Raw genomic sequence first — 13,968 nt, forward strand, 5'->3', positions numbered from 1 at the left:
GACCCATGACCCATAATCCAATAGGTGGGTTCTACCCCAGCAACGCGGGTTCAAACCCAGATTAGCACTCTTTCTTAGATTGATTTTTTAGCATTATATTTTCTACTTTATCATTAAAAATAAAATTACGGTTCTGCAGAGTAGAACCCTTGACTTCTTTTAACAAAACACTCGATGACACCAACTAGGCAAACCTTTATGCTATATCAACTTTTGTTGATATATATAATTATAGTTTACTCTGTGAATATTGACTCCACTATCCTAAACTATTGTATGAAGTATACGTTATTATTCAAAAAAGGGTGGCACCTGTAGCTTCCAAATTCGGATCCGACTCTGGTCTTAGCTAACATTTTTTACAAAACATTGACAGAAAGGAGTTGCTTCTCACAAATATTTCATTGATGCCCATCTTGATGAAAGCTCTACAATTTAAACTCGAGCAGTTGATCTAGATTGCAAAGTTCTCTTGCTGAGTGAACACACAGAAGACTTTTAACTTCCCTCGAAGAAACACACAATGGAAGACAAGAAGAGTACACTTCAAGTTGCCAACATTTATCCGAATGGTTATATATATATATACTAGTTTAGCCGCACGTATCTCACTCGTATAATGTTTGATTATTTAAAATTAGCTAATTTTATTTATTAAAAAAAAATTTAATGAAGAGTAAAAGTTTAAATTATTTTCAAAGATTCTTCATACTTTAATATAATAATATAAACATAAACATATTTTTTTTTTAGTGTAAGCACTTATATATTTTAAATCATCATTTTTGCTTTTGTCATGCAGTACCTCTTTCCCTTACTTGCTGGCGGTTATTTTTCTTTTTTTGTTTCTATATTTAAAATTTTTCCTTGTTTTTAAAGTCAAATCTTTACCAAATCTTTTATTAAATTCTTATTACATACAAATTGATCTATAGAATTTCACACAACTAAAAAGACGAATAATCCATAGATAAAAGAAAATTTTGATTTCTAGTACATATTATATAACATAATTCAATAGATTAGACAATAAATTAATAGTGCATAGTGAATTTAGTAAGAGCTACACAATTTTATCTTTTATTCACCTCCTCTTCTTTTTAGTACACTCTCATTAATTTTTTTGAGTCTAAAAAAAATATAATGATATTCACACGAACTGCATCATCTAGTAAGTCCAAACTCTTGATATACCTTTATAATATGATTGTTCTAACTTAGAACTCCATTTAGCTGTCATTAGAAACAAAAATTAGTCACTAAAAATAGAAAGAAACTTATAGCCTGTTATACACAACAAAGACACATAAAGAGTTATAATCGAATAACCTTTCATAGAGAAAAAGAGCAACAACTATTATAATAGTGCTATATAGTGTTGCCTTTAAAATTTGCAAAAAAACTGTCAATGCCTTTGAAAGAGTAAACCTTTAATATTTTTGGCTGCTTCATTTGCAATAACACGCTTGTTTTGTCCAATTTTTCTATCAAAAATTTACAACTAAAAGAGAAACAAAAGAAATTGTTAAAAGAGGACAATACATTTTAATTGTTGATTATACATAATTCATATAGAATCTTTAAATTCATTAACTAAAAAGAATAAAAAAAAAGACATAAGGATACCGATAATGAATGGAAGAGGACAATTTGAATTAAAATTGAAATCAATAAATACTCAAAATAAAAAGAAAAGTAGAAGTAAAAGAAAGATTATATTTTTGTAGTAACGTATGATCAAAATATTACTTGAATAACCACCAGAGGATGTAGTGCAGTGAATAAGGCGGCCCCTCCCTTAACCAAAGGTCTTGGGTTTGAGCCCGTTGCGAGTTTGTTCACGGTCGTATTTACGTTCGAATCCTAGATGTAGAAATAGAAGAAGGTGGACCCCCTCTCCAATGAAAAAAATGAGATTATCGCGGATACACACTATAATTAACCAAATTTGCCCGACGTAGAGGAAATCAAGAAAGACGCATAAGTGAATATCGGACTCCAATACGACTACCGGATACTGGATGAAAAACCAAAAAAAAAATATTACATAAATAGAATTGTAGAATTTTTCTTATATAAAGTAAAATTCTAATTGATTTAGGGATATTAAATATTATGATATGTTACTTAGATAAAATAAGAATTTAACTAATTTATTAGTGTTTAAGTATAATTAGAATTTTAGGAAAAGACAGTTGAATTTGGAACTAAAAGAAGTAATTTTTTTTTTAAAAATACATTTTTCCTTTTTGGGTCTGTACGATTTTGCCTTTTTGGGTATTATAAGTTTTGTAATATATATTAGTGTTTATGTATAATTAGGATTTTATTTGAGAAATATAGAAAAAAATAATATTAAATCTTCTTTAAATCAAATTTATTTGATCTAAAATTCTTAAACTAATGGAAAACATATTAGTTGTCATTAATTCTAATGTCTTCTAATAAGAAAATATTTTACCACAAATATATTTAATTAATTTTTAACTTTTAAAAATTAGAAAAAAATAGTAAAAATGTTATAAATGTACCATATATAGTGAATGTCTACTTTATCATATATAGTGAATACCTACTTTACCATATATTGTGTATGTCTATTTATGAAAAAGTTACAAACCCCAAGATTGTTTTTTCCCTATAAATAAAGGGGTTTTCCTTCATTGTAATTCATCCCTCAATAATCCCTCAAGAGAAATAATAATTACTCTCTCTTCTCTCTACTCTTCTTCTTATTCTTTATTAGTTTATAACATGTTATCAACACGAGACTCTGTCGCCTCAAATTTGAAGGCTAAGGTATTATTTTATTTCTTTTCATAGGATTAATAATTTTTCAAAACTTGAGTTCGTTGCCTCGAGCAAGAACCACCTCTTATGGGTATTTGACGCTGAAATCCACTTAGATGCTATGGGTCTTGGAGACACCATAAAGAAAGAAAATAAAATATATAACCAAAATTGTGCTAAGGCTATGATTTTCTTGCATCATCATCTTGACGAAATTCTGAAAATTGAATACCTTACTACTAAGGATCCACTTGTTTTGTGGAATAGCCTAAAAGAAAGATTTGACCACTTGAAGATGGTCATCTTCCCAAAAGTACGATATGAATGCATACATTATGAAAATAAGATGTTAGGTTCAAACCCCATCGATTTATAACCTAAGACGCCTTTACAAGGATAAGACATTGAGTTTGAATCTCAATGCACCACATTAATGATATTATAATGGTTAAGGCAAAATAACGAGTTTGATGAAAAGTCATGAGACATGTCCCATTGAATATGCTTCATTATCTAAAGTGGATGTGGTAGCAATACATAATTTGTGTGAAAGAAGACAAGTGATTGAATGTACGAATACAAGCGTGAAGGGATAATATGATGATAATCATCAAAAGTGATAATATTTTTACACGCTTATTATGACTATAAGATATGTTAGAGAAAAATTCTCTACATTATGCACACCTCGATTTGCTCCTGAGATAGCAATATCATAAAAGAAGTTATAAGCTATCAATTTGATAAGCTTAAGGCACAATTATATTTCATTTATGGGAATGAAAATTTTAATTATTATAAGCATAGATCCATTCCCTGGGTGATTATGATGATATTTAGTAAAATTTATCCATACAAACATGCACTTGATTGTGATGGTATCACAATTTACCTCCGAAAGCGGTAGAATAACTGAGAGGAGTTATTCTGAAATCTACTTTCCAAGTAGTAAATCTAAAATCTATTCATATCATAGTAAATATGAAATTTACTAAAGAAAAATGTACATGTCATGGTAAATTCGAAGTTTACTAGTATAAAAGTTCATAAGTTGGCATGAACGATTGTGACATCTCAAATATGTGCATATTAAGTAGTAAATACATATTGAAGAATTCAAAAATTATTCATGAGCTTTTAATGTTGCTTGTTCTCATGATAAGTTGGTTGGACCAACTAATGTTAGGGTTGGATTCCCTAAATTTTGAAAAGTATAAAAGGTGAATATGGGCCCGTTCACCCATCATGTGATCTATTAAGATGCATCGATATAAGATGATCACTTGTACGTTTATCGTCAACCTGCGGTTTGACATTCATAAAGTTGTTTGCTCAATAATATTGAGTTAAGAGCATAACTTTCAGATTATGTAATTAAGATAATTCATCTTGATGATGATGGTTTAGCATCGAATGCCTTCAATAAATAGTTAAGCCATTGCTAATGAGAACAAAAGCTTCATGTGTTGGTTTGAAATATTATATACAAAAGTACTTGTATGAATCAAACCAATAAATTATGATTAATTTCCCCTCAAAGTTGGTTCTAAGTCAGGAATCACACGTTGTCCATCTAATAATTTTAATGTGTGGTATACGATTAATGAATATACCATGATGCACAAAGATGGATTCCTCAAAGAAGATGGAGGATGTATGTTAGTTTTTCTAACATAAGGGGGAGATTATAAGCAGCTATGAAATATGTTAGGAATTATCATCAAATCCTCATTCAAAAGATAATTCAAGTCAAATGCCGAACACATCTTATATTTAAGCTGCAAGTGCTCTTATTTTGTGTTTATAAATGACAAAGTCTATGCATACGTGAAGAGTGGTAGATCAATCAGTTCCAAATAAAATAATCCTTGAAAAGGATGAGGAGCAAATAATCATATTAAGAAGGCAATGTGCTCTTGAAGAGCCTACGGCATAACACTTCATGAAACCTTATGAGAGGTTCAAGTACCTGAAAATAATGAAGTGATGAGATCTTAAAATGTTATGTCATACTGTGAACCAATATAAAATGATATATCATCAATATCTTTGATACAATATTAACGCAATATTGTAAAAGATTATGAGGATCTAAATTCTTCGTTTATTTAAGCATGCTGATGTAAAAATATTTATCAAGTGACGTATAAGGATGCATCTTGGTAAGATAAAACTTATTTGATTTGTAGTTCAGATACTTGAAGATGTCGCCCATGAAATGTTGAATTTTGTCACTTGACAAAATTTATATGAAAACTTTTAAGGATTCAAAATGTTTGAAGCATATAAAGTTTTTGGGAAACTTATTTATGATCCTTATATTGTATGAGCTTATAGCTTGAAAATTATTGAAACTCTTGGAGAATTCTCAAAAGCAATAGATTATTTGCTGAAATAAAAAATATACCAAATTGGATTGGTTATATATTTTACTGCAATTGGTGTACTAATGTCTCTTGTAAAATACTATAAGACCGAATATAACCTTTCGCTCAATTTTTTAGCAAGGTATAGTTCTACTCCTACGAGGAGACATCGAAATAAGATCAAACATATGAGCTTATTTATTTTAAAGATTGTAGTCCCGATTTTGTTGGTTATGCTGATGTTGGGTGCTTATCTGACCCGTATAAAGCTCGATCTCAAATAATCTATATGCTCACATGTGGGGATACTTCCATATCTTGGAGATATACAAAGTAGTCTATCTAGCCACTTTATCGAACCATGATGAGATAATAGCTATTCATCAAGCAAGCCGAGAATGAGTATAGTTGAGATCCATGATACATCTCATTTGAGAAAAATGTGGTGTGAAATGTGACAATGTACCCACAATTTTATACAGAAATAATGCAACATGCATAACACATCTTAATGGAGGATTCATAAAAGGAGATAGAACGAAGCACACTTCATTAAAGCTTTTCTACATACATGAGCTCCAAAAGAATAGTGATATTAACGTGCAATGGATTCGTTCAAGTAACAATGTGGTTGATTTATTCACCAAGTCTCCTTCAATTGTAACTTTTAAGAAGATGGTGCACAAGATCAGGATGCAAAGGCTCAAGGATGTTCTCATTAGGGGGAGTTAATACGCGCTGTACTCTTTTTCCTTCTGAGGTTTTGTCCCACTGGGTTTCGTTGTAAGGTTTTAATGAGGCAGCCTATATGCGTATTATTACATATGTGTACTCCTTTTCCTTCACTAGATTTTTTTTCATTGGATTTTTTTCTAGTAAGGTTGTAACGAGGCATATTATCTATCAATTAGACATTCAAGGGGGAGTGTTATAAATGTACCATATATAGTGAATGTCTACTTTACCATATTTAGTGAATACCTATTGTACCATATATTGTGTATGTCTATTTATGGAAAAGTTACAAACCCCAAAGTTAGTTTTTTTCCTATAAATAATGGGGTTTTCCTTCATTGTAATTCATCCCTCAATAATCCCTCAAGAGAAATAATAATTACTCTCTCTTATCTCCCTACTCTTCTTCTTTATTCTTTATTAGTTTATAACAAAAAAGATAATTTTGTCTAAAACAAAGATTTTTAATGAAGGACAGAAAGTTCAAACGACATTTCTAAGGTCATTCACACTTCTAATATATTATAGATATAGATTATAGATATAGATAGATATAGATTATAGATATAATAGATTAGGTAACTAAAATTAACACACCTCATGATAGAATAGTTTTTCTGGTTACAAAAAGTATATCGCCTTTCAGCAATGTTTTGTGTATGTCCTTCCTAAATTAAAAAAAAAAAAAAGACTCGTAATTATACAATTTGTGTAAACTTCGAAATTCTATTTGAAAAGGTTTTAGGCTTAATTTTTTTAAGAAAATGTCTTATTTGTAATCTCATCACATTGTCATCTTTCTATAATTTTTTAAAGCTTAAATAGTTGAATTAATAATAAGGGAATCTTATCGAAATATATCATCTTTAGAAATTTACCGTTTGCAATATACTTTTAATACATACATAATTTACTTTTCATACATATGGTAAGTTTTTTTTTTATCAAAACAAGCACAAAATATTTAAAACACTTATAATATATTTATATTGCATGCATAATTCATTTAATACATAGTGTAATACATCTATATTGCATGCACAATTCGTTTTTAATATATAATGCATATTTTTAACCAAAACAAGTATACTACAATTTAATACACTTCTAATCCATATATATTGCATATGAAATTCACTTTTTATACATAATACAATTGTTATATATGATATGGTAATAAATTAAAAATATATTTAAAAGCAGTAAATATTTTATAAAAAGTACTCAAATAAATATTTTTTTCTTAATATAAATTACACAAAAAAAATCCCAATATAACACCTCAATCCTGTTAGGGGTTGCTTGGTAGAGTGTATTAAAAAAAAAATATATATGTATTAGTTTTGTGTATTGTTAGTACCTTATTTGGTACATTTTTTGAGCCTATATATAACTAATGCTTGCACTAGTTATACCTTTTATTGTGTATTGAGGTATGTATTATTAATACCACCATTTTCTATGCATTACTAATACAAAATATTTCAACACATGCATTAACTTATTAAATGATAAATTTACCCTCATAGTATTTTCATTCTTCTTATTTACACCATGTATTATTTCCCCCCAGCTTTTTCTGCTCTGGTCTATAGCTGTTGCTACTTCCTTGTGTCATCTCCATCTCCATTTTTAACCTCGACATTTTCTTATATAATCATACTATAGGGTTTCCTTGTTAATTGATTAATTTTGTTTGAATTTTGCAGAAGAAGATGTTGGACATTGATCTCTTTAGACAAGAAAAAGGACACAATCCCAAAATCATTCGTAAATCACAATGTTACCTTTTGCCGACGTCAGTCTTGTCGATCAGGTCATTCAACTTGATAGAGATTGGCATCAGGGTAATATTTTTCTGTGTTTGTGTAATTGTATTATCAAATAGGAGGATAATACTTCCATTGGTTTCTCTTTTCTATAATAGCAGCTACTGCTACTTCTAAGCTTGAAAGAGAATATACAAGGGGATTTTGGTAAACAAACATTTTTTTATAAAAATTATATAAATATATATTATTTTTAATACATCAAATCAAACAGTGTAAGAAATAATATCTATATAACTAATACTAGCATTACTAATACTTTCATTAATAATACAAACATTACTAATACAGATTATTTAACATTATTCTTATACCATATACCAATCCACTCGTTAGAAAATTATATAAAATGACCCTCGTAGTGGGTGACTTTGCTTTTTTGTCCCTATAAAAAAAATCTTTAATGACTAGTATTCTTTTCTTTTTATGTATAGGACAAGTATATTTTTGCTCCTCTATACCCCAAATGTTTTTACACTTTCCATGCTCATTTGTCTTTCAAGTTCTATTTTTATTTCTTTTTTTTTTCTTATTTTTTCTTTTTTTTCTTTTTTCTTTTTATCTCATTGTAATTCATTTGCCTCAATCTTTAATTTTTTTCTTTCTCTTTTTGTTATTTTATCAAACATAATTATTTTTCATTTCTTTCTTTTTTATATTTTTTAATTCATTTGTCTCAGTTTTAATTCTTCTTTTCTTTTTTCTTTTTATATTTTCTCATTTTTTCTTCTTTTGTTTTTTCATTTTTCTCAAACTTTATTTTTTTTTTCTTCTCATTTTTGTTTTTCACAATTTTTTTTTTGTTTTTTTCTTAACCTTTATCTTTTTCTTCTCTTTTTTGTCCTCAGCCTTTAATTTTTTTCTTTTCTATTTTTTTCTTCTCTTTTTTCTTTTTCTCCCAGCTTCTATTATATTTTGCTAATGAACAGTAAGTTGGATAATCCACAAAGATGATCTTTTTTTTTTACATCAAAGTAAATTTAAGGGTGTGATTTGTTGTTTGGAGGTTCTTTTGTGAAAAGTCTTGCCACTAAAGCTAGAGTTATAGAACATCTCATTAATTAAGATACAATCTGGTAGTGTCAAGTCTTGCTCGTCGGGCATAACTTGTTGTTTGAAAATTTTTGAGATAAGTGTTGCCTCTAAGGCAAGAGTTATAGAGCATCTCATAAATTAAGACATAATGATAGTGTTAACTCTTGCCTGTTTTGCCCCTTCTATTCAAAGGGTTTAAAAATATTATTTTTGATTTTTTAAACTATTTCAAAACCTTAAAGAAAAGTTTGAAATAATTTAAGAAATTACAGAGTCGCTACTTGATTTTTGAGAAGATATCAAGAAAAACTAAAAATATTACTTAAAAGATTCAAAATAGGAAGAATCTTTTAAGTTTAGAAATTCTGAGTAAGCAGTTCCTATTAATACTCTTGGAAGGTTGTTAAGGCACCAAGAGTATCCACTTACTTGCGGTTATACGGACTATTTGAAAATAACTTTTTTGACTAACTTTAAAAAGGAAAATTAATTTTTGAAAAGAAAACGATTAAGGAAAAAATTGTCTTCAAGATTTGTGCACTTAGCAGAAATTGTTTAACTAAGTCTATGAAAACTAAGAACAATTAACATATAAAGGGGAAAGAGAGAGACTAAAGGACTTAAACCATTAGGCCCAAATACATAAATTCTGTCCTAATTTAATTTGGGCTTTTGACCCATCTTCACCTGTCCTAATCTAAATACTTGAATTTTTGACCCATAACCTATTCTAAGCTAATTTTCGGACCATTATGGCCCAAAATCTGCTTCACCTGTATTAAATTACAACTTTAGCTTCGAATTTCAAATGAATGAATAAATAAATAATTGAATGAATAAATAAAATTAAGGCAATAATAAAAATTGAAACTTTTCAAGTCTCTTATCGACCCAATTAATAGGTTTTGACTTATTTTCCTTCTTCGTCTATCTTCTTGTACCCACATGCCATATAATTGACTTTTGGACTTAATCTTTGAAGAGGTGGGCCTCATTGGCTCATTAGGACATGCAAGGGGAAAGGAGTGCATTTAGACTCCAAAAAAAATTCACGCAAAGAAAAAGATATAGGAATTAATATGTGTTCAAAAATTTTGCACTTAATAGATAAATGATGAAATGGAAAAATAGCATTCTCAAGCATAAAAAATAGTAAACTGTGATATCAAAACAAATTAAATTATCCAATGAAAAGCAAATTAACACATATAACAAAGAAGAAGGTAGAGACTAACTTTTAAGAAAGGAAATCCTTAAACACCAACTAAGGCGATATTAACGATGATTCATACATCCAAATTATGCCCAACTTCAGGAAAAACATATAACGACCTATGGTTTATCTTTCTAAGATATCGTTGATTCTATTTTGATATTATGAATCAAAGAGAGACACGAATCAAGTCTTTACACACAAAAAGAGCACATATAACAATCAAAAGGGAGAACGAAAATTAGAATAAAAGTTTAGCATCTCTAAAAGTGAAATATCATTCAACAATCATACTATGCACGACTCGACAATATCTAAATAACTTTATTTAGCCACAAAAATCTAAACTTTTTCATCATTTTGATAAAAACAACATGCAAAAAAAGAAAAAAAAGGAATAAATATCTTAGATGGAAATAAAGCTAGAACTTCATCTCTCATATGAGGATTTTGAAATCCATTAGAATAATTAGCAAGCAAATGACAAGTTCTTGACTTAACCAATTACTATTTTATTAAGGCAAAACAAACAATAGTAACTATTTTTTTCGACATAAAGAAAACAACTTTACATGGTAAAAACAAATATATCCGCCAACAATGAATTTAAACAAAGCATAAGTATGTCTTTTAATCAAAGATTGAAACTTTATCTATAATAATCAGAGAATAAAGTCAAAAAGGTGAAACAATCAGTATTAACTATTCTTTTCAACATAAAGGAAATAACTGTACATGCTAAAAATAAACATATCCGCCAACAATAAATTTAAACAAGGCATGAGTACGCCTTTTAAGCAAAAATCGAAACTTTATTCATAATAATCAAAGAATAAAGTCAAAGAAATGCATTCAACTATTGCTAGCTCATTTATATACCATGAACATAAAAATAACCATAATATTGATACCACAACATTCTATGGACTTCAAGGCCGTCTACGACAAATAATCCCAGCAAACAAAATTACAACTACAAACTACAAAGAAGAAGGATATGAAGAAGAAAACTGTAAGACCCTGCAAAATACCTAAGCTTAATTCAGTCCTTTAAGCTTGTCAAGAGGGTCTCAGACTTAGAAAATTCTAGCTAAGTTTCCAGACTTGGTTTATTTTTGGCCTTTAAAAGTTGACAATCTCATTTTGCAACCTTAATGTCCTTTAATGGTCGGTATTCTTGCTAATTCATGACCAGGGAGGTCAATAGGTATTCTCGGACAAGTTTTGAATTTTTCAAACCTCGTTTAGACCACGTTTGGTATCCCAAAATAGTGGACCAACCCGATCTTGGCACACTGCGTCGCCTATCGCGTTGGTTAACATTGTTGCAGGTCGCCAGAGTCAAAACTACTGAGGCTTAGCACGATCATGGAGCGATGCACCACGTTGCTAATCATGTCGATGCCTAGTTTTCAGTCATTAAATTTTGCATCTTTAAGGGAAAAGGGTCAATTTTCCACCCCTATATAAGCCTATAACACGAGATTCAACTAGGTTTTCACCAAAATATAGTTGTTTCTCTCAAATTCTTTCAAGAAAAGGTCTAGGATTTTTAATTGAAGGTTCTAATCCAGAAGATTCCACTGTTAATCTTTAAGAAACTTCCATCTAAGGTATGTAAAGTGTTGATTCATGGGTTCCTTTCACCCATGAAGCTCAAGAAGCCCTTTAAAAAATATAAATTTTAAATTCCATGTTATGAATTAAATCATATCCATGTTTATGTAGTTGTATGGTTACCAAGTTGAAATCTTTAATACATATAATGAAGTTATGTTAGCATGTGGTTGGAATTCTTGTATTTGAAGTGAATAATGTTGCCATGATGTATTATTTGAATGTTCATGCCTAAGCCTCAAGTTATGCATGCAAAGTGGTTACTAAAATGCCTAAGAGAATAAGAATTATGCTTTATGACACAATTGTGACCAAATTGATGAATCCATGCTTTACCCTGATGTTCACAATGACCCTCATGTTATTGTTATGCATTGTAATGGTTTGGTGGAATGCTCATGAGATTAGACTAATGAAATTATGACATGTTTATATGTATTCCTATACAAATACTCCATAAAAATTTCCAATGTTTGTACTATGAATTGTTGACTATGGTCATGTGTTCAAGAAGCATCATGTCTTGTCAGTTTCAGGCTATTAAGTCCTGGGGTACTTGTACCCGACAATTTAGTTGTGTGCCTAGAGGCAACGTCAGGTTTCAATATACTCTCAGTCCAGCCATGATCCTTAGAATTTCGTCAGTCACATGACTTAGGAAAACTCAGTAAATTCAGTATCAGTCCAGTCCTTCACAGTATTCAGTAATCTCAGTAATCTCAATCAGTTATCAGATCTTAGTAGTATTCCACCAGTCAACAAAAACTTAGTGAAATTAGTCCGTTCAGTCAGTAACATAATTAGTGATAACTTTGTCAAGCCTAGTATGAATTAGGAAATCAGTTCAGTGTCTATTCAGTTGGGAGTAAGAGTCAACACCGAGTGAACCCAGGGATGAGGGATCACCTGTCAGCCAGTACAGGGTGAGATCCTTAGAAGCAATCCTTGCATTCTAGAACTACGTAGCCAGTGTAGGTTGAGATGTACCCCTACAAGTCTAGGGATTATACATCTCATTTGAGTTTTCCTACTAGGAGGGGTTGACGGAAGAGCTCCCTGTCAGAGAGGGTTAACTCACACCTTATCTTTACCCATGGCATGATATTGGCACCTTTTCAGTTGGGGTTACAGGTTGGACCCCCACCAGTTTAGATTCGAGGCATGTCGGTTAGATGAATACTTTCTACAGTTTCAGCCTTGGTATCAGTAAAAGAACTCAGATAGTTCTTAAGATTCAGGACTGTCAGATATAGTCGCTCAGTTCAGTACGAAACTCAGCTAGTTCTCTCAGAATCAGGACTGTTAGACACAGTCACTCAGTTAACAGTATATCAGTTATACAAAACTTATGTTATCAGTATTCAGACTCAGTAGTCAGTATTATCACGATCTCATTTATAGTTATGTATTCATGTATGTATTCTCACGTTCATGTTATTCAGTAGTTAGTATTGTTCATGCATATGAACCCCATGCATTAAGCCTACCTCACTTTGCATACCAGTACATTTAGATGTACTGAAACATACTTTTGTTCTGTGCTATGGTTTTTTATACTGTAGGTTCGGACGCTCACGTTCTCGATTACACTTAGCTTCAGATTCAGCCAGCAGCAGTAGATTTGCAGTGAGTCCTTATTATTTAAGGATAGCATGATTATTTTATTATTTAAGTTTTAGTAGATGGAGTTAGTTGGGGACATATACCATCAACTCCACAATTTTCAGACAATTTAGAGGCTTTCAGACTAGCAGATTCAGATAATTTATTTCAGTTTTGGGTATTGATATACAGTATTTCCAGATGTTATGTTTTATCAGATATTTGAACCTTATGGGCTTTCAACCCTTTTATTCCGCATTTATACAGTATATTATACAGTGCTCAGTTATAGATATCAGTCATGGGTTAGCTTGTGATCCTTCAGGATTGCTAGCACTGTGTAGCATTTCAGGTATTAGTTTCGGGGCGTTACAAAAATGATAATAAACTAAAAGGAGAAAGGTGTGTTTACCTTTTTTGGGGCAGGAAAATGGGACTTCAAGTTTTCTTCAAATTCTTGATCACCACCGAGAAGCAATCTTTCGATTACCCAGATTATACTACCGCTTGAAATTTTTTACTAAAGAACAAAATTTAACTATTTGCTCAAAAGTTTTTTCCACTCTTTGAGACTTTTTCCTTCTTGCCTTCTACTAAAAAATAGTGGTAGTATTTATAGGAAAGGATGAGAATCCAATTCTATTAATCCAATAATGTGAGAGAAAGTATTTTGGGGTGTTTTTGGAATTTTAAAATTGAACATAAAGTGAGGTGGAAGATAAGGTGGGGAAAAATTGTACAATGTAGTACAATTTTTGAATTTCAAAATTGGAAAAAAGAC

Source organism: Capsicum annuum, chromosome 4, assembly GCF_002878395.1.
Source record: "Capsicum annuum cultivar UCD-10X-F1 chromosome 4, UCD10Xv1.1, whole genome shotgun sequence".
NCBI classification, from domain to species: domain Eukaryota; kingdom Viridiplantae; phylum Streptophyta; class Magnoliopsida; order Solanales; family Solanaceae; genus Capsicum; species Capsicum annuum.